Source organism: Protopterus annectens, chromosome 7.part0 (assembly GCF_019279795.1).
Source record: "Protopterus annectens isolate FY-2018-M chromosome 7.part0, PAN1.0, whole genome shotgun sequence".
NCBI classification, from domain to species: domain Eukaryota; kingdom Metazoa; phylum Chordata; order Ceratodontiformes; family Protopteridae; genus Protopterus; species Protopterus annectens.
The window spans coordinates 1,183,704,169-1,183,727,659 of record NC_056739.1 but is presented as its reverse complement, the minus strand read 5'-3'; the positions used below and the strand labels follow the sequence as shown (position 1 = coordinate 1,183,727,659).

The following is a 23,491-nucleotide window of genomic DNA, read 5'->3' as shown; positions in this document are numbered from 1 at the left end:
TGCTAAGTATGAATCTAGTATTTTAACCAAACTTTTTAATGACATATTAGATAATGTGTCCGCCTATGGTCGTAGGCTGACGCAGATCAAGCTTAAAAAACTAATAAGGGACAGAACGGATTTCTCGGCCGGTCAAGTTTTTATGTGGCCGAGAATAGTACCTTCAACCAGCTTTAATAATGTCAGTAATGGCCGTGGGTCTGAATCAGCTCAACGTACATCTTTAAATGATTTTACTACCAACAGCACCAGTATTTTGCTTGTGAACACAGAGACCGAGAACGCGCCCCGGGATTCTAAAGGGCGGAACTCTGCAACTGTTGAGTTAGGCTCCGATTGCCCTAATAACGATACAGCAGTTACCAGAAAGAAAGTCATGGTAACTCAAGCCCAAGTGCATCGAGAGGTTAATGACAGTATACAAGAGGACATCAATGAACTTTTACCTGCTACACCTGATTTTTTAGGCAGTCCACATTCTATGGGGCTACGTTTCCCTTTACCTACCAGAACCAGATCTGTGAGTCGAGGTCAAGGAAGGACGGAACAAACGGAGCCGAGGGGGAGAAGCATAACCAGAAACAAACGGAAGCAAACAGACAGCTCGGTGAGTCCTTACAACATAAAAAAGCTTTCCTCAACATGAAAAAATAGTTTTGAACTTGTCAAAACCCATTTTGTCTGAAGCTGAATATAATGTTTTAAACAAAGGACTGTCTTTTATTCCAACTATGGACTCCAACGTAGCTGATATTATCATAGACATTGAACTATTTACCAGAAATTTTATGTTGAAGTTAATGTTTGAGAACAATGTTGACATTCAAGGCTCAGTTTTTAAAAAACCGAGTACCTTCACTCCACAGTTGAACTCAGTTCTTTCTGTATTTGAAAAGCTATGTATTGATGATGCTTACAAAGTTTTTCATGAATTAAACAATAAGGTTGATAGGAAGAAGTGGCATAATTTAAAGAAAGATGAATATTTAGCAATAAAAAACCTACAGTCTAACCCTGCGATCATAATATGACCTGCTGATCTGATAAGGGAGGCCCCACTGTTGTCTTGGATAAGGATGATTACGTTAACAAAATGCTGCTGCTGTTGAGTGATGATTTGTTTTATAAAATTATAAGCAGAACACATGTCAATAAGATGATTAGCACAGTACATAAAACATTAAAAGACATGTTTACGTCTGGTTTAATAGATATTAACCTGTATAATTATTTTTTGATATTCAGTCCAACTGTACCCATTATTCAAGGTCTTCCCAAAATACATAAGGACCTAAAAAATCCTCCCATGAGACCTATTGTAGCTGGGAGAAACTGGTGCACTGAATCAATCTCCATTTTTTTAGAGAAAACATTAAGACCTTTGATTGATGAAACTTGTCATATTTTAAAAGATGCTGAACATTTTGTCAAAGATTTATATGTTTTCACACATGATATAGAACCAGTGAAGGGTAAACACGTTGTTAGCTACACTTGATGTAGTTTCCTTGTTTACGGTTATACCGAATTATTATGGTATTAACAGTGTTGCCAAAGTGTTGACTGACTGTGGCAAACACGATAGTAGTTTTATAAGATCTATATGCATGCTACTGAAATTGGTCTTAGAAAACAATGTCTTTATTTTTCAAGACAAATTTTATTGGCAATGACAAGGAGTTGCCATGGGGACTTCCTGCGCCAACAGCTACGCTAATGTTGCGATGTTATGTTGGGAACAAGCCATCTTAAAAAATGTTAATTTCAAAAACAAGATTAGATTTTTTTTAGAAGGTTTGCGGATGACCTTTTTTTGATTTGGGAAGGTACAGTACCTGAATTTGATAGTTTTGTAGAGTTTATTAATACCACAACGAGTTTTTTAAGGTTTACAGTAAATCATTCTTTGACTGAGATTAATTTTCTGGATGTTACTGTATTACAGGACTCGAAAGGTCAGTTTAATGTGAAGTTATACAGGAAAGAATGTCATGTTAATAATTTGCTATATAGGGACAGTATGCACCCTGATTTTATGTTTAAGAATGTGGCACAGAATCAATTTTTTTGAGCTTCTAGATTGAATGCTAGTGCCACTGATTTTGATTTGCAACTCACCAAAGTACAGGTTGAGTTGAAAGAAAGGGGCTATGAACCTAACCTTATAAACCAAGGACTAAACAATGTCTTGAGATTGAGACAAAGTAAAGCCAAGCCTTACTTTTCTAAATGCAATGTCACCAATCAGAAAAATAGATGCACTTTAAATTTACAGCCCTTGAGGGTATGTTTTAGTTATGCTAGAGACCTACAACATTATACTGACATTATTAATAGAAATTGGAAAATTTTAACGTCTGATACACAGATTAAAAAATACATTGGAGCTAAACCACAGTTTACTTTTAAAAATCAGAAGTCCCTACATAGACAGTTATGCTATTTTAAAGAGAATACTCGTCCAAGTGGAATCAAAGTAGCAGACCTTGTGGTAAATGTAATTTCTGCAGGTATATAGATACTAATATATCCTTCCAACATCCAGATACACAAGAGGTTTTTACTTTTAATGTTAATGCTCGATGTGATTCCCTACATATAGTATATCTAGCTACATGTAATATTTGTAGCAAATTTTATGTAGGTAAAACTGACAGAACTTTTAAAGAAAGAATCAGGGAACATGTGTATCACATAAGAAAAGGCAGTTTACACAATGCCTTAGCAAAACATACCAGTGATAGCAATTCCCAACATGTATTTTCTTTTAGGGCTATAGGTAGAGTTTTTGAAAGTATACGTGGAGGTGATGTTAAGATAAAAACTGAAAATTTAGAGGCCAGATGGATCATTAGACTTAAAGCTACTATAGGTCATGGCCTGAATGAAAATATCCCTCTAAAACCAGCTCTAAGAAATAAACCCCTGCGCAGATAAAATGTTTTTAGTCACAGGTTTACATTTATTTTACTTACATCTATGTTTTTATATTTATATTGTATTTATGTATTTTGGACTTTTGTACTTTACTAGCATTGTTTAATGCAGAGCTTGTACTTTGAATATACTTTAAGAATGTTCTAAGATGTATGTGTTAATTAGTGTAAATATTGGAGCTAGTAACTTGATTTATTACACCTGAAGAAGCCCACAGGGTGAAAGCGCTTGTGTCTTGTTTTTATGAACAATAAATCTTTGAAGCCTGGAGCCTTACCTCAGTGTTTTTGCCGTTTTGAAAAATACTTAGAAAGATATATGTGATAAAAGCAATGTGCAGTATCAGAACAGATTAGGATCTGTCATGCACTATCGTGAATAGTAAACTAAAATGATTAGTACAGGCAGAAGAACTTAGAAGATATGCCGGTAAATGTAAAGGAAAAGTGCAAAATAAGCAATTTATTGACCCCAAAAAAAGTTTGAGAGAGAATTGGGAAACAAGGCAAAAGGAACTTAAACACCACCAAAAAAAGAAGAAACAGATACATTTTGGAGAAATATCTATGAAGATCCTGTAGAACATAACAAAGATGCTGAATAGACAGAAGTAAAAGAAGGAATAAGAAGTTCAAATGTACAGGATATGAAATGGGATGAAGTAGTGGCCACAGAGACTGAAAGAAAGGTAAGAAAAGCCTCCAAATGGAAAACCTCGGGCCCAGATGCAGTGCTTAATGACTGGCTAAAAGTATTAACATCTTTACATGAGGATTTAGCCATGAGTAACAACTATTTACATGCACACCCTAAACAGAGGACTGCCTGGTTAGCAACAGGAAAAACAGTACTCCTACTTAAGGGTGAACCTGCAAGCTATCCTAAAAACTGTAGACCAATAACTTGCCTTCCGACGGCATACAAACTATATACACTGGAACTGATGCAGACTGAGTTTATAATTTATAGAACAAAAGGGTAACAAAGAAAAGTCATATGGAGCAAAGGATCGTTTGTTGTTAAACAAAATCATAATGGAGAGCTGTAAAAAGGGGAAGAATCCACATATGGCATGGCTAGACTAAAAAAAAGCATTTGACAGTATTCCACATTCATGGATAAAAGAGTGATTAAAAATGTACAAGATACACCCTACCCTGACTGATTACATTATAGCACCCATGAAACAGTGGCAAACTGCTTTGCAGGTAAGCCATGATAAAGGACAAATTATTATTCCTGTGATTAAAATTCAAAGGGGGATATTCCAGGGTGACTGTTTGTCAGTGTTGCTCTTTAGTCTTGCCCTTAACCCATTAAGTTGTCTACTTAACATATTATGTCATAGCTACAATTTGGCTCCCAGAAAACAACAAAAGATAGACTTCTCGTCTTCTTTTTGTGGATGATTTAAAACTGTATAGTTCATCAGAAAAGGAACTAAAAGCACAACTGCAACTGATCAAAACTTTTTTCAGATGATATAAGAATGTCATTTGGTCTTGATAAATGTACAAAAGTAACCTTTAAAGCAGGAAAACCGCAGCACCAGAAAAACATCAGCCTGGGACAGGAGTGTGAAACCTCAACCACCCACATTAACCTATATGGATTCTGCCAACTAATAAAATCTCCCACTAGATTCAATAAAAAGAGTAACAAAGGAAGAAGTGTCCTAGACTGTATACTCACTAACCAACAATCTCAGAACTATATGTCGGGAACCCTCCCAGATGACTTAAGTGATCACCTCCCCATCTTTATCATAAAAAACAAAACTAATAAAATCCATCAGCCCATTTATCAGGCAATCAGGCATAAAAAGAATTTCAATCCCTACAGCTTCCAATCTGATCTACTTCATTGTAACTGGACCATACTCCACCATTTGCCTTTAGATGAAGCCGTAAACTACTTTAATTCCACCCTTCTCTCTATCCTACAGTCGCATGCACCCCCACATACTTCCAGAGCTAAACCTAAAACAGCACCTTGGCTTACTAAAAGTACCAAAATAAAGATTTCTGAAAAAAACGCAGCCTGGTCCAAATGCAGAACCGCCAAATCTGTATCTGACCAGCTCTACTACAGGCAACTTAGGAATGACACAAAAAGAGCTATTCTAAAAGACGAAAGAGATTACTTCCATAACCTACTGACTAAGCATCAAAGTCAACCACAAAAGTTTTGGGCAGGTATAAATAAAATATTAAGGCTTGGCAATGTTACCACACCAACCCCTTCTTCTCCGGCTGGGACTAGCACTGTCAGTCTACCAGTTACTTTCAATAACTTCTTTACTGATACCATACTCACCCTAGCCAAACAGCAAACAGACACCTCTACTGATGGTCTGGAACTAAATGTCACCAATGACGAGAAGATCTTTAGCTTACAACCTGTCCCCACTAGTTACATTAGAAAACTCTTGACTAAAATTAAACCAACTACCCTTGCTGCTGACCAGTTCCCAGCTGAATACTTACAATTGGCAGCTGATGTCATTGCTATCCTTATCTCGATCCTAATAAATAGGAATCAATGAAGCCACCATTCCCAGCATCTGGAAGGTATCACATGTCATACCTCTGCATAAAACTGGAAACTCTTTAGAGTTATCCAACTATAGGCCCATAGCCATCCTCTCACCATTAGCCAAAATCAGGGAAAAGTGTATCCATAGCCAGCTTATGCACTACTTAATCCAGAACAAACTTCTCACAAACTCACAACATGGCTTTTAGACCCTGTCATAGCACTGCAACAGCATTGCTATCATTCACAGACACCATCAACCAGAATAAGAACAAAGATAAAATCTCATCGGCTCTCTTTTTTAGACCTTTCCAAAGCTTTAGACCTTTCCAAAGCTTTTGATATGGTCAGTCATAACAAGGTAATGCTCTCTGTTCATAAACTTTCTTTACATAATCATACTATCAACTGGTTTCAACATTACCTTCAAGGTATAAATCAGGCAGTGATGTGGCAAGGTAGACTCTCCACCCTTCTATCTGTTTCGTTAGGAGTTCCACAAGGCTCCATATTAGGTTCTCTACTATTCTCAATCTTTGTTAATGATCTACAGTCAGCCACCCTTGAAGCTACCTGTATACAATACGCAGACGACTCTACTTTGCTCTGCTCAGCCAATTCCCTCCCAGAACTCCAGGGTCCAGACCCAGAAAACATTTAACTTAGTCGAAAGTTGGTTCTCTAGCAGACATCTACTACTAAATGCTAACAAAACCAAGTTATTTCTGTTCTCCCCAACCCATCGCTCCCCTCAGGTCACCTTCAGAATCGCATCTAACAATGGTACCGTAATATCCCCTGATAGCCACACCAAACTGCTTGGGGTTCTAATTAACAATAGTCTGAAATTTGACCTTCATGTTAACCAAATAATTAAAAAAAACAATAAAAAAACTAGGCTCACTATACAGAAACAAGGCCTTCTTAACCCTTTTGGCCAGAATCAACACAGCACACACCCACCTACTTTCCACTCTCCTGTATGCCTCCCCCATTCTCACTAACCTCTCTAAAACCGAAATAAATAAATTAACTGTCTGTTACAACCATATCGCTAGATTCGCTACAGGGGCTACCTGTCACACATATCCCTGTCAAAATCTAAAAATACTAAAATGGCTTGAGTTCCCCAACCTACTACTCTACAATCAGCTTACAGTGGCCCATAGAATACTTAACCAACCAGACAGAGTTCCGGGTATACAACCCTTAATTACCCCATACATCAGTACCAGACCACTAAGATCTGTTGATAAATGAATGGTAAAAAAACTATAAATCCTGCAATCACGCCTGTGACTCAGTATTCTCCAATTACATAGCAAAACTATGGAACTCACTTCCTCCTGACTTAACCCTCGAACCCTCTCTAACAAAATTTAAGATTGCAGCAAAAAATTATTTCACCAACCACTGGATATGTTCCTTCTCTAGCCCAGGTTAATCTGCTTCCTCAAGCTACCTCTCTATTATGCTCATTGCTTTATATTTTTCTATGTTCCTGCTCTAGCCCAGGTTAATCTCCCTCCTCAGGCTACATCTCTATTATGCTCATTGCTTTATATTTTTCTATGTTCCTGCTCTAGCCCAGGTTAATCTCCCTCCACAGGCTACCTCTCTATTATGCTCATTGCTTTATATTTTTCTATGTTCCTGCTCTAGCCCAGGTTAATCTCCTCCTCAGGCTACATCTCTATTATGCTCATTGCTTTATATTTTCTATGTTCCTGCTCTAGCCCAGGTTAATCTCCCTCCTCAGGCTACCTCTCTATTATGCTCATTGCTTTATATTTTTCTATGTTCCTGCTTTAGCCCAGGTTAATCTCCCTCCTCAGGCTACCTCTCTGTTATGCTCATTGCTTTATATTTTCTATGTTCCTGCTCTAGCCCAGGTTAATTTCCCTCCTCAGGCTACCTCTCTATTATGCTCATTGCTTTATATTTTTTCTTCCTTATTTCTTCTGGCATTTCTGCTCAGTTATTATAGTTCTCCCTACACCTTACTACCCAAACTTACTATCTAATTTTCTCTCAGCTTATTATCTCCTGCAATCTTTCTTTGTATTACTTGTTATCTGAACTGTTGGTATTATATTTTTAACAGTATTTGTTAAATTATTCTTGTATTTCTGGAGCTTTTCTCCCCGGGCCTCCACTGAAAATGGATATATATCCAGTTGGACTTTCCCGGTTAACAAATGTAAAATAAATAAAATAAAATTGAATAAGAGGGAGTGTACAAATATCTGGGAACTGATGAAGGATCAACAATAAAACATTAACAAATGCAAACAAAACTTAGGAATATTTTAGAAGATGAAAATTAATATTGAAAACTGCACTGACATCTAGGAACAAAGTCCAAGCTATAAACCAATTTGCTTCGCCTATCCTAACGTGCAGTTTTGGAGTGACTGACTGGCCCCAAAAGGTGCTGGATCGGTTGGACAGGAAAATAAGAAGGATGCTCCATGCTCATCAAATTATTTATAAAAATCAGTACATACTAAGACTATATATTCCCCATTATAAAGGGGGCATGGGCCTCCTCAAAATTGATTACATGTATAGATCTGCAAACGTAGGACTGCATGCATGTCTACCAACCTCACAAGACTCAAATGTAGTGACGGTTTAAAAACATGAGGAGGCTAAGTCTAAGGTGACTTCCCTGCTCAGTTTGGCAGAAGCATTTCAGTGTCTAGTGGGAATGGAAGTCAAACCAGAAGCAGATAAAAAAAAATCAGGCAGCAACTGAATGTGCCAAAAAACAAAAGAAAAATATAACTTGACAGATCAGATGAGAAGGCAAGAAATGTGAAAAATGCATAAATATAGTTGCAAGTATAGAAAACTCTTGGAGCAACCACACATTGATCAGGATCAGGAGTGGATAAGGAGAGATAACTTTAAACCAAAAGATGAAAGGTTAATATTGGTGGCCCAAGATAGTGAACTACATACACGTTGGTTTACAAAATCCATTGAACATGTTGGAGAAACAGACAAATGTAGGTTTTGTAAAACAGAATTGGAAACAGTCACACATTTTGTTGCTGGCTGTGATATACTAATGGTAGAAAGACTGTATACTGAAAGGCATAATAATGTGGCAAGATTGTTGCATTGGAGATTGTGCAAACATTACATTATATAAAATGATGAAGTTTGTCTTGCATGGGATCACCCATTACCAAGAGTTCAAAAAATAAATGCGAGAACACCAGACGTAGTAGTCCATGAAAATAAGACAAAAGTAGCCTTGATCATTGAAATTGCTACATATAGTGACTACAGCATCTTATTTACAGAGATACATAAAGTTATAAAATACTAAGATTTGCAGGCAGAAATGAGGGCAGTGTGGAAGGAGGATACCCAGACAGTTCCAGTAGTAGTAGGAACAACGGGTCTTATAACAAAGAATTTAGAGTCGTACATAAATATGTTATCGATACGTGTAACATCATATAAATTACAGAAGTAGTCAGTTCTGGGCACATTGTAGGTGCTGTCAAGAACACTTCTGGTTGACATTAAAGACTGAAGCAATACTAATTTCATGAACTTTAATCATACTTTGACGTAGGAATGGTGTCCATTCCCATCACGGTATTAGAAACCAAAAAGACTTGGAGAAATTAAAAAAGAAATGCTCACATTTAACCATGCTGAACTTATAATAACACTCCTAAGAATCAACAATAGGAAAACTATAAGTATATAAACAGTTTATATACCACCGGGGAATAACATTGATACTGCTGAAACCATTCTGTATTGGATATCCCAACAAATTATTTATTTTATGAAATGGTCCCAGGGAAATGGTGAATGAAGTTATGACCATTTTGAATTCCAGTAAGCACTTTTTGCACTTTACATGTCAGTTTGACAATGAGGAGACTAATTTTTAGACACTTGTATCTTTTGTTACCCACCATGGATTTAGGTCGAACATATACTGGAAGCCAACGTTCAGCAACGCCTACCTACACTTCCACAGCTATCGTCCCATTAAGTGCAAAAAAAGTTTGATTAAAGTGCAATGCATTAAGCCTGTACATATGATTTCAGATAAAAATGTTCTGGCGGAGGAAATTAACAAATTAAAAATAATGTTACTTAAGAGAGGGTACCCTCTGAGGTTGATGAGATTTGCCAGAATATTTTTAGCAAACCGAGCATGATATACAAACCTCTATTAGGTAACAGAATTTTTTAAGCATAACTGTGATGATCAAAATTTGGACATAACGTACAAAAGCCTTAGTCATTCAACAAAATTCAGGGTTAGAAGATCTTAAGAAAATTATCATCAAAAACTGGGGTATTTTGAGAACAGACAGTTACATTTTCCATGTGTTGGGGGAAAAAACATGTTTTGTCTTTGACACCCCAGAATCTTAAAGGGAGTTCTTAACAAAACGAACGACATGAACTATGTACTATGTTTCTTAGTTATCGATCTGGAAGGCAGCAGGCAGTTAAATGTCAACAAACTTACTCATCCTTTTAACCAGTTACTGCAGGTTCTCCTCAGGGCTCTATCCTGGGCCCTTTTCTGTTTAATATATTTATTAATGACCTCCACTCACCATGCTAGTTTAGTTCAGTATGCAGATGAATCAACATTAATATGTGTGGTCTCAAGAATAAGTAAGCTCCAAGACATTACCCCCAATTGTTGTTTCCTCTGTAGAAACCTTGCTCAAAGAATCAAACTTCCTACCCAACTCCAAGAATACTAAGTTAATGCTTTTTACCTCAAAAAAGTTGTCAAAAATCAAAAGAAACATTTCCATAAAGTCAGCAAATACTGTCATTGAAACTGGAGCTCACAGTAAACTCCTAGGCATTATAATAGATGAGTCTCAAATATGACTAGCATATACTGCACACCATTAAATCTACACACCAGAAACTAAGCTCCCTTTATAAGATCAATGGATTCCTTAGAAATACTGCAAGAAAAACTCTAGCCACTACCTTCTTATTGCCAACTCTCTTATATGCTGCTCCTATCCTAACAAACATAAACAATACTCAAATAAAGAAACTTGCTTCCTGCTACAATAAAATAGCTACATTTTCCATCAGTCTCCCTCATAGGACCCACCATTTGTCATAGGTTAAAGCAATTATACTGGCTTGAACTGCACAACTACCTAGCATATTCACAACTAACTACAGCACACAAAACTCATTTATCATCCAGAAAAATGTCCTGCACTATAAAAACTTATTACTTCCCTACTGTCCAACAGTGGACCTCCGTTCTAGTAACACATTTTTATTGCTTACCAATAAGTCAAATGTGGGGGGAGACTTGCTCTATTCCCAATATGTTGCTAAACTATGGAATAGTATCCCCACACAAATAAAACTCTCCGACAAACTCAGTAGTTTTAAATCACTACTTAAACAACATCTTAACCAGTCCTGGTCCTGCACATGCTCATCACAAGTTTAAGACTTCATGTTCATTGTATGATACTCTAAATACTCTCCTTAAGCAGAATACTCTCAACATCTCACTGAAATGACATTTTTATACGTAACTGCTGCCTGTACAATTCACTAAGTTGCTTGGGGGCTTTCTGTTTAGTAATTTCACCTCTGTAAACTCTTAGAGTGTATATATGCAACTGCTGTCTGTGTATAAATGTAAATAAAAATATAACTACTATGTGTTTAACTGAAACTTAGCATAATGTAATGTAAGTAAATGGAGCTTTTCTCCCCAAGCCTCTGCTGAAAATAGGCATTACCCAGTCAGACTTTCCTGTTAAACAAAGACACACAAATACATTTTGTAATTTAGTAATTTTGGTTTTACGGTTATTTCTGAATTAGATTCAATGGTAACACTTTTTTTTTTAACCTCGAATTTAAACAAGGTATTTTAACCTCATTTTTTACTTTTGAAGTGTTAGTGTCCTAAGGGTCTATGTATTGTGCTTTCATTTTATACCACACAATGGCAGTGTTATACTTGAATATTTAAGGATGATAAATGAGGGAGGTTTTACCTAATGAAGTCGTTGATATTGCAGTGGACGAAAGCACTTATGAATTAAAACATTTTCCTGCACATATTTTTGCACTGTCTTCATCTCTGCAAGTTACTTCTTCACTTGTAGAATTTTTATCTGATTTCCATTTTATTGTTATTGCTCTTCTTGCAACTAATAAAATTTGCCAGTTAGGGCTTTACGGTACTTCCATTCATCCATTTCTACCTCCCAAATATAGTACAGTTCTTTGATTAATATTAAACTGTAATCCACTATGGTCTTTTTACAGATTTTGATGGTATAATATAAACTTTGTGTACAGGTGCTGAGTACATGCCCCCCGATCCCTCTTCTCATCTGTATTGCTGACACCTTCTGTCTACTTGTTGGAACATAGTATATAGTCTGTTAGGGGGGTCTATATTACAATGTCGAACTCACAGGAGTTTGAACGTTGCAATATCGAACCGTACAGTTCGAAATCCAATCATAACGAAAACACAGAACAGTGATTTTTTCCCAGGGAAAAAAATCGCTGTTCTGTGACAAAAAAAAATAAAACACTTTAAACTAAACTGGGGGGCTATGCCCCCACACCCTCCATCGTTGGGGGCTGTGCCCCCCACACCCGTGTACTTAAATATACCCAGGGGCGGCCCGTGCTATTGGACTGCAGGACTGTAGCCCTCCCAGCTGTAAAAAAAAAGAAAAATAAACAAAAGAGAAAATAAAATAACAGAAAGAAAATAATAAAATAAAAGCAACCGTGAGTCCCGGAACATCGAGCATGCGCACTCGCGGCATATCCCGATATTCAGACTGCTGGTGAACCAATCTGGAGCATGCGCACAGAATCCAGACCGTCTCCACCAGCAGTCCGGATTATAAAGACAACATGCAAATTCAGATTTTCCCAGCAGTCTATGCAGTTAGAACTGCATAGACTGGAAGGGTATCGGACTGCAATGTCCGCAGCTAGGCTGGTGGTCTCTTGAGAAGGATAGGACGAGCCTCACTGTGCTCTCGCGGGAAGGGCTTGTCTACTGCAGGAATAGATTTAACAACTCGGCGTGGGGATGATGGCGTTTGCTGCTTTTATATGGACTTTACTTGGCTCAGGTAAGGCGTGTGTGTGTGTGTTTTGTTTTAGCCCAGGATGTCAGTGAAACTACCACTTGAGTTTGTATTAGCTTGCATGCAATGGAATTTTAAGTTAATCAGTCAGTCCAGAGAGCCATGGCAGGTTTCCTTGTTTCCATCCTTCAGTTTATTTATTTACTAACTTTTTGGGAACCAGATAGGTGGGCTGGTCCGTAGACTCTTCACATGCGACCTGGGTTCAGAGGCTGTAAACAGTGCAAGTATATTTAAGTTCTACTCTTCACATATAATAGAGTGTTAGGTTTACATAATTGCAAAACTTTTGAAAGTTTATAAACAGTTGTTCTACATCTTTTTGTGAAATTAATGGTATATAGTTTTTGTACATTTTTAATAAGGTAGCAGATTTACATTAGGTTTTAATTCCTTTCTTTCTGAAATGTTATGATACGCCTGAGCAGTGATGGTGTTATGACATCTTGCAGCAGGAACCCATTGTGATGATAATAGTATATCCTTGTTTAATAATCTGTCTGATGCTTTGTAAGCACCCGTTTCCTATCCCCTTTCTTATAGTTTTATATTTTTATTTATATTTATCATACATTGTGTTACGACTGTTTTTGTAAATATTTATTACTGTGTGGTATGTTTATTATGAGACTTAGTCTTATTTTGTATTGCAAAGCATTTCTTGTAAAGAATTTGAGTTTTTTTACATTTCTTTTTTGGTCTCCTCCTCATCACAGCAAAAAAGAGTTGAAAGGGCTCAAGCTGCATTTTAAAATATAACATTCACAGAAGGGGCAGCACAGTGTCACAGTGGTTAGTTGTTGCCTTACAGTACTTGGTTTTCCAGTTTGTTTCATGGCTGGGATGCCTTACCTGTGTAGTCTGCATATCCTCTGTGTCCCCACAGATTACCTCTCACATCCCAAAGACATGCCACAAGTGAATTGGCATTCTCAAGTTTGCCTCTTGGTAATGTGTGCATGAATTGACTGCTACCCTGTTCAAGGTTAAATCCTCTGCCATGCACCCAATGAGTACCCGAACCTAGAATTAAATTATTTGAGAATGAGTAAATGAAAGAAGTAACATTCTCAGCACAATTGCTTGCTCTGAGAAATCTATTAAGCTGGTGATGGGGAATGATTGTTTTGACTTTGAATACTGAGTGAGATTTCAGGCAGTGTCGACAAGTTGATCTGTATCACCTGTTGGTGTAAGACAGGCAGGATTTAGCTCAAGTCATACAATTTTCTCAGGCTACCTCAGCTTCTCCCTATTATCCACATTCCTTGACATCTGAGGACCCCTCTCCAAATCCCATTAGTTGTGTGTTGAAGCTAGTTGCATTCAGACTAGCCAAAGTGACAGTTCTGTAATTAGAGCGTCAGTGAAATTTTCATTTCTTTTTTTTTTTTTATTTCGTTTCTAGTTTATCTTCTAGTTTGTTTATAGAACAGGTCACCTCATATCTTTCCATTTTGGCAGTTGTTAACTTGTCAAATTTTGGTTTAGCCCAACAATATTCCCCGCCCCTTCCTTTCTAGTGTGTTTTGCTGTAGTTGCACGTTATCCTTTAGCCTTTTCTTAGTGTTTCTGTTCACTACATATAATTGCCCTTTGTTGTTAGTTGCTAGTGCTATGTGAATGTTATCACTAGAGAAAAAGCAAGAATCTCACTCTTATAAAAAAGGAAAAATCGATGCTTACAGTTCTTTTCAGGATAAAGAAAGCAGTTTATAATGTGTGTGTGTGTGTGTGTGTGTGTGTGTGTGTGTGTGTGTGTGTGTGTGTGTGTGTGTGTGTGTATATGTGTGCCCCAGTTGTAGTGCCTAGATACAACTTAGTAACCCGGTGGTGGTTCGAGATCAGGCTTGAACCCTGTACTGTGAGGGCAGGTAACAAAAACCTATATTCTCTACCCACCACCATTTTATGAAATTTTGCAGATTTTTGCTCCATATTTTGTTCTGTTTATATATCTGTGGTTTCTAAATATTTAAATACTTAAATATTTGATGGTGCAGTAGTAGCATTGTTGCCTCACAGCTACAGGTTCCTGGGTTTGATTCTTGGTTGGGGTGGGGTCTGCATCTTCTCCCTGTGTTTGTTTGGGTTTGCTCTCGTGTCCTCCCATGTTACAAAGACATGTGCCTGCAATATTTCTCCCTGGGCGTCTGCTGAAAATTGTTTTTGTTCCATAGACTTTCGTGGTTAACAAATGTTAAATAAATAAAACTGACAGGCATTTGAATTTCAGACTTCATATTCTTCAGAAAATACATAGTAACACACAACCTTTTATTCTAGCAATTTTCTAAGTTTATAAGATGGATATTTGAAGTTTGTCCCTATTTTGGGACTGTATTCCCTCATTATTGGCTTCGTCCAGGTTTTTTTGTGCTAAGGTTGACAGCTATGGCAAGAACTGAATTCACTGAATATGTTTGAGGGCTGTATTCCCCCATTACTGGGTTTGTCCAGGTGTTTTGTGCTAAGAGGTTGACAGCTATGGTGAGAACTGAATTCACTAAATGATAGCCATTTTAGTTTCAGTCTTCCTCTTTCACAAAGCAGCTGATTTGGCATAGTAGTATGTTGCTCTGACTGTTTTGTACAGGGACCTTGGTTCAAGACTGGGCAGTAAAATGTATGGTGGTAACACAGCGTTTTATTCTAGCAACTTTCCAAGATTATACAAGCAAATGTTTAATGTGTCCCTGGTTTTTGGGCTTTTGAACCCCCCTAGCTTAATGCCCATGCAAGGGGTACTGACTACTTTCATTGTAGCTAGAAGTTTTAAGGTTTAAATGTGTGTTTCTGCAGTCTTTTTAATGTAGCCAAACAAGTAATTACATAAATTTAACATGCATGGAAACAAATCGATTATATGGCAAAGATGTATGTGTGTGTGTGTGTGTGTGTGTGTGTGTGTATATATATATATATATATATATATATATATATATATATATATATATATATATTTTTTTTTTTTTATATATAATTGGTCCAGCCGACACTGCAGAACGTGCAGCCACATGCAGTTAGGAATTAGTTTACACAGAGCCATCCTGAATAATTATAAAGTCAGCATACTGAACTAAGTCTCAGTGGGCCTAGTGCATCCTTTCCTTGCTTAGCGCTCCTTGCCCCTTAAAAGCCTGATGTTGCAGTAGCACATGGTAGGACTTCAACCAGTTGAATAGTTTGTGTATGGCAAGGTTAATAGTTTACAAATTTTTGGTGTGAAGTAAGTTATCCAAACTTATAGATGTATGACAACAGTATCCTGGATGTATTTCTATGTCCTTTATGCACAGAAGTGCCACTAATCTTGACACACAGTTCTGAGCAGTATATGTGACTCAGCCTAACGAAGTGGTGGCAGTCTTGCTTTTTAAATTATGCATTTGACTGGCAAGTGGCAGTAATTCTAAATGTATCACAATGCATTGGGTGCTCTTTTTCATTTAGCGAACTTATTTTTAAGTCTGTGTTGGCTGTCTTTGTGTGCTTAGCCCCCAGATCCCGTGAAGCTGAGTGCAAGTTTTGTCTGAATCCCCCCTCTTGGTCTCACTGTAAAACACAGAGAAGAGTTTTTCTCCAGCATTGCAAAGACATGCAGTAGGTGGATTGAGCACTCAAAATTGGCCATAAGTGTGAGTGTATGTGCGAGTGTGTTGTGTGGAAGAACTACGGTGGCAGGGCTAGCCACCCAGCTGTCTAAACTTTGACTGTAGATGATTGTCACTGTTGATGCGACACCCCATCCCCTTGTGCAAAAAATGTAAAAAAAGGTTGTGAATGGATGGAGTTTTGTGAGCAAATGTTGATGAATTTGGCCTTTGCTGAAATTTGACACCTTCATAAATAACTTTATATTCTGCCTTTGAAATCCCATTTAGATGTGTATGTGCCCTTTCCACACTGCAGATGACTAAAGATTCCCTGTATAAAGGAAATTTTATCTGTGTTTTTAGGCAAAGGCAAGCATGAACCATAACCCTAGGAGTTACTTGTGTAGAGAGATGAAGTCTGTTTACTGATAGGAGTACTTCTTAACAAAATTCTGACTTTTCAGTATCAGTTAGGAGAACTTTTCCTGTGAGGATTTTGGTTGGGAATTTTGTAACATTATTCATTAGATAGCTGTCTTCCTCAGCAGCTATAAGATCCTCTGTAATGCATACTAGGAGATAAGCGATGTTTATCCTGAAGCCCATTTCAAGTGCAAGCCTTACTCTGAGCACTGCTAATCTTTTACAATCCTACCCATGTAGGGCATACTACAAGATCAAAGCTTTCCACCCTGAAGGCCAACTCAAATGCAGACTACTGTACCCAGTAGCACAGCTGAGCTCTCTTTCAAGCTCTGATGGAATACTGCTTGTAATCTGCTTTACCTTACCAGCTAACTGACTAGCATTTGTTTCTAAGCTGTTGATAAGCTTGCTGTGATTTAGCAGACTTATCACATGCATATAAGTATTCTAAACCTTGTCTCTTAGTTTCATAAGCAGTTGAATTTTGATTTTCATCTACATTTTCTATCCTTTTACTGTGTTTAATCTTTATACCTGGAAGATATGCTTTTGATTCCAAATAGTTTTCATTTTCAAATGAAGTTTTTCATTATGTTGAAGGGAAGGGTTGCGATATTCATCTAGAAAATCATATCCATCTGAGGTGGAAAAGCTTTTCACTTTTGGCATTTGAACAACTTATTGATCCAGAAACCTTGCCCTTTTCATAATTATAGGAGGTTACTAAGCTACTGGCCCTAGAGCCTTTCATGCAACTACTAAATTACTTCAAACTTTAAGACAGTCTTTGTAAATCTTACTGAGTACATCTGTTTGCAGTCTCTAAATGCATTAATAAGATTTGATATGATCACACAGTAGTGTGAACTCTCTAGTTAAATCTTCCTTAAAAGGAATCCCGCATTTCAGGCCATCTCAGCATTTTCTGATCTGTATGGAACTTGAACAGTATAATTAAAGTTGCTTCTTTTTTTTTTTTTTTTTTTTAAGAAGACAACTGGGCAATTACTTCTGTTAGGATTTCTTAGTTATATTCCTTAATATACAGCAAACCCCTACAGTAAGAAGGTGGTTTTGAAAAATAATGCACTATTTATACCACAGCTGTTCATGTGAGTTAATTAAAATGCTGCTAGTTTTCCTCCCAACATGAAGTAAACAATGGCAAGGACGTTCACTTACCTTGGATGCACACAAGCAACGTGGATGTTATGTTGACAGATACAAAAGACAGATCACCTTTTTCACGAAAGGGAGAGAAAGGTCTTCTTGTGGTGTAAAAGGCCATGCTAAAGTTGCTGCCCCGTTGTGTTGCCTTTATTTGCATCAGATAAAATGAAACGCTGATGGGTCTTATTCTGTTAGGACCACTGTTAATTCTGCTGTATATTTTAAGAACATACTGTTTCACTTGAACGTAAGTTTATTACATTGCAAGTTACTTCCTACATTGTATAAATTAATTCCATAATGTTGCATGTATGTTTTTCTCTCTGCAGTATGTACAATTTCTAAGTTCATTCTATTTCATCTTTTGTTCAGTTGATTTTCACTCTTCAGTACATAAAATGCTAATTTGTTTTTCATTTATGTGTTTCATCATCCTTACGTACAGTATATATTTTGCCTGGTTTTACTTATTATATGTTTACATTTTCATGTCTTTATCCACCTCAGGCTCCAGTATTAACTGAAAAGGGTCCGTGGATAAGCTCGCTTGCCTGGTTAACAAATCTAAATAAAGATACATGTAAGATTTTGACCTGGTCATCCATCCTTGTGTTTACCAAACACTAGCCAATGTACAAGCATGCTTGGTTTTGGTTGGACAATAATGCAAGGAGACTTGTTTTAGCTGACCATCACCCTGGATTAATTTTAAACATTTTGTCCAGTTGTAATGATGCTTCATGATTTCTTTCTAAAAAAAGCACTCATTTGGACTACTGTAGTACGTCAAACTCAGATGTTCACATGATCTAACTAAATTTATACTACAAGGCTGAAATGGCACCTCACAAATTTAAATGCAAATTAAGCTCTTTTTATCAAATTTGAAAATTTCTAGTGACAAAAGCCAGGTTTATTGCTACTGCTTCATTTCTCCCAATCCTTTTCCAGTACTTATCCATCCTCACCAACATAAATTATTTTCTAATGGATAAGCTTAGGCTTGCATATCATAAGCCTCTCACTTCACCCCCCCCAACATACGAGTGCATATCTTTAAAAGCAAGTATTGCCCTGAACTTGAAAAGAATCTTCATTTCTCCATTCTTACTGTCCTGTATCATCCTCATAAATGCCCTACATGTCATTCTCTTATGCAGTGGCACAATCCCACTGGTACCCTCAGGAACGTCTAAGAGCTGCTCTCTACTCTAAGAAACACCATGATGATTCACCTTTCTCTATCATAATGTATAAAACCAGGAATAACCTTCCTACTCATTCAAGAGTCAACTATAGCTTGGACACCTTTAAGATCTCTGTAAGGGATTATCTTGACTCACAATGTCACTGCAGCTATCTTCCACCTCCCTTACTGTCACACCCATGTTAACTTAATAAATAATAAAACTGTCAACATACCAGTACCAGCTTACTAATTCTTAACTGCATTCCAACCAGATGTTATTATAAACTGACATGTCAAGAAGACTATAGAAACTGTCATTCTGGATTGCCATAGTGTGTATATTTTGTCTGATAATTGAAAGTAGATAGTCATTCAATAAATGTATTTGTTACTGTGGGGCCTTTTGTTTAACTATATATGAATGTTTTATTACCTGTGTTGCTAAAAACTATTTACTGTTGGTACATTTCACTAATATCACAAATGTTATGTTACCATTATTGGAGCTTTTTGCCCTTGGGCTGTCCTGAAAATAGGCTGTGCCTAGTCAGATTTTTCTGATCAACAGATTCTATAAATAGAATTTTGCGTGGTATTTTTATTAACAATCTGTCTTTGAGTGATGTACTCTCTCACTGTCCCTCTTGGAATATGGATTTGAGATTGGATGCCTTTTTTTTAGCTTGCCTGTACTGAACTGAATATAGTTAATGTATGGTTACAGTATGACAGTTATTGCTCATCACACTATAGTTTAAGTTAGGAGTTCCTTGATAGAATAAATGAAGATGGTGTAGGATAGTGTTGCATTTCTATGGGACATATACAAACTTGATGCTAGCATAGCAGTACTGCAACGCATTTATCAGTATATGTGGGTGTTCTACTGCTGAAAACATCAGCCTTCATTGATGTTAGAAGTTAAGTTGTTAAAATACTACCTTAAGAATCCTTCTATCATAGAACTACTGCTGCTGTGAGTACCTAGCACAATAATACTTCATAGCAATCATTTATCAAGGAATATTGCGTACATTGTAAAATCTGCAATGCTTTGTACTTTTTTTATAAGCACCTTTATTGACTTATCTCTTTTGACATAGACAAACTTACATTTCTATAAAAGTAATCAAACCATACTAACAAGTTCACATTTATATATATTATACATTGCATATATTTATATATCCTATAATCTAGGCAACAAGCATAAATTATTCAATTCCTGCCTTCTTTTAAACCTCATTAGACCTCCGAAACTTTTTTCTGCACCGATCCAGGAATTGTCCACATATCAACCTAACTAGCCTGATCTGCAAGGCTATGGAAGGGATTATCATGGACCTCATTAACAAGGACATTAGCAACCTCCAAACACTTGATCCCATACAGTTTGGTTTCATCAAGGGGAGGTCATGCCTGTTAAATCTGGTTGACTTCTTTGAGACAGTCACCAAAGCCATGGGCGAGGGGAAAACAGTGCACAACGCCTACTTTGACCTGGCCAAAGCCTTCGATACTATTCCCCACTCGAGTATTCTATATAAACTCTCTCAACTAGGCATCAAGCCATATTTTACCACATGGGAAGCAAATTGGCTTATTGATATAACCCACCTAGTCAAAATAGGGGAAGCCACCTCAAGTAGTAGACCCGTAACGAGCTGTGCACCACAGGGGGTGCTGACTTGTCGAAACATGGGCTAAATTCTTGGCTAGGCTTGTAAGGGCCTCAGAGCCAGTAGCTTAGTAACTTCCTATGAGCCTATTGTTCCCACACTTTCCATTTTTTCTATGTAATTTACTCTTACCATTTTCTAAAGATCCCACCTCCTGTTATTTTATCTCAGTTGCAATATTCACTACTTTGTGTGCAGTTGGTTTAGATTTTGATTTCCATTTTCTAATAATTGCTTTTTTGGCAGCAACCCAAATTAAACTTAACAAGACTTAACTATGTCTAGGTAATTTCCTTTCACTTCCCTCCATGCTAAGAACCATACCAAACTCAGAAAACTTCAAAACCCAACTATTCAAACACCTGTCCACTAAATGGAAATGTACCTGCCTTCACCCAACCTAATCCAAGGGGGTTCTCTCTCTCGTTCCCAAGCTCTACAACTCTCATAGTTATCTTCCGATGTGCCTATCTAAGCTCGCAACAATTTTATAGCTTATTTCTAAGCTCTCAACAACTCCTACAGCTACCCTCACACAGCCCAGCCTTGTAAATAGCATTCTACTGTTGATGTGTGTATGTAAAGCATATTTACATTTTCTTAAAAGGTTTGTATGTAAACTGTTTCCACACCTAACACATATCTGTTTTCCTCGAATGAAACTGTAAGATCCCTACCTTCAAGCTTAATGAATTTGTTAACTATGCAAGACATTGAATGCATTTATGTGTAACTATTCTACATAATGTTATCTCTAATATTAACTATCAGTTGTATCTAAATTGTATAATGCATCTTGGAGCTTTTCTCCCCGGGCCGCCACTGAAAATGGGTCAATTCAGCCCAGTGGACTTCCCCGGTAATCAAACTGCAAATAAAAATAAATAAATAAATAAAATTTAGATTCTGTATTCCAGCTCAAAAAATCATTTCCTTAGTTACAGTAATTTGCTTGCCTAATTTTCCTGACAGAGTAGTCTGTAGGAAAATCTGCCAACTCATTATACTTCCAAAACATATACTGCTTGTTACCTCTTTCTTCCCTATCACACCTCTAACATTCGCTATCTACCTGAGGAAAAATTCTTTGAAGTCTGCTTGGGGTATAAAAGTATCTATGCAAACACTTCCAGGCAAAAATCCTAAATTGTCTAGACTTTGTTGCATATCTGGGAGCCATATATATGTTCTTCCACTCTTTCTTTAGGAACTGCATATCTAATCTCTCTTCTCTTTCTTTTCTGACATGTTGATTGATTTCTATAGTTATCGTGCAATATTTTATATGCCCTGCTAATTATCCCTTTTTATACAGCAGCTTCTGTTCTAGATTCAATTAAAAACAAAACCAGTGCAGGTCTTTCACTGAGGATTCCCCTATTCCTTTTTCTTAGTCTACACTCTGAAATCAGTCCCTGATAGGGAAGGCAATCATTGGCCTGCAGTGCAGATGGTTTCTTGGCGTCTTCCCATTTTGTTACCTTTCCTTCTCTAATTGTGTGTTCCCAGTACCTTGATTCCTTTGCCAGCTTCCTCCATTAAATTCCAGCCCCCTTTTGTCTATACTCTTTACCCCTAAGTGCATTCATCCCATTTGGCAGAATCTCATTTCTCCATTCCTGTGTTGGCATACATCTCAGTATACCTTCTACTACTTTATGAATATAATATCCTGTATGACTGTTGGTATTCTCCTTAAGGCTCTACATTCAAAATCCCATTGGATCTACATTCAAAATCCCATTCTTTTCTGATTTCTTGAATACCTCCCCCTTCATCATCATCCCTTTCCACTTTGAATTATAGTTTTCTGCCTTTGTTATGTACAAGAGCCTTAACTGTGTAGCTCTAAAATATCCCTTGACATCAGGTAATCCTAAATCACCTTGTTCTGTTGGATGGATCAATGTATCCCACTTGATCCTTGCCCTCTTCCTTGTCCAGATAAAATCCTTCAGATCTATTAATTACTGTCCACAACTTCTCTGGTTGATAAAAATATGCCTGACCTGTTTATAAAACTAATGTGACTAAAATCATTTTTACTGCTTGTATCTTGCTATCCATATCCATAGGTAAGAGCTTCCATTTTATCAGGCTTGCATTGTCTTTTGTTTAGACTCTTCCCACATATCCTTAGCTACCATAACAGAATCCATTTTAATCTGTACTCCCGAATACTTCATTTTTATCAAGTCCCCTTAAATGTGGGTATTGCTGGATCAGTTTGTGTGTGGGTGCATAGTTTATAACTGTAGCCTTTGTTTTAACTTAATGAAGTTTATATCCAGAAAAAAAAAACTGGAACTGTCTCAGAAAAATTTCACAACATTGAGATGTCCTTCTCTGGCTTCCATCAGGTGGAAAATAATATCATCTGCAAATAAAGCCAGCTTTTCCTGAACATCATCCCAATTATGTCCTTGAATTTGAGTCCCTTGTTTTCTTTGCCACTGGTTCTAAATATGCAATGTTTTGTACTTTTGATGTACTGTATGATGATGCATCATATAAATGTCTAAAGTTCTATATTTTCTCTTAGATATTTGGCTGTTTATAGATAGAGGAATGTGGCTAGAAATATTCACTTTAGGTAAAGAAAGTATAGCAATTCTTATAAGTAAAACCTTTGTAGTGTGATATAACATTGGTTGAAAAAACTGCATAGAACTCTGAACTAAACTAAAAGCTGTTAGGCTGCCATGCCTTAGTGTTTTGTAATACCATTCAAAATGATGTCCAGAAAAATTACAATTGTCAGTGAGATACAGAAATAATTGACTGTAGTAATTGCTCTTCTTTTACAAT

The 23,491-nt window shown here is 37.0% G+C and overlaps 1 protein-coding gene across 4 annotated transcripts in view; it reads left to right on the top strand.

The window, feature by feature from the left end:
* TM6SF1 (transmembrane 6 superfamily member 1) overlaps positions 1-23,491 on the top strand; it is a 1,348,214-nt gene that overhangs the window by 1,208,125 nt on the left and 116,598 nt on the right. The gene's annotated exons all lie outside the window — the stretch shown is intronic.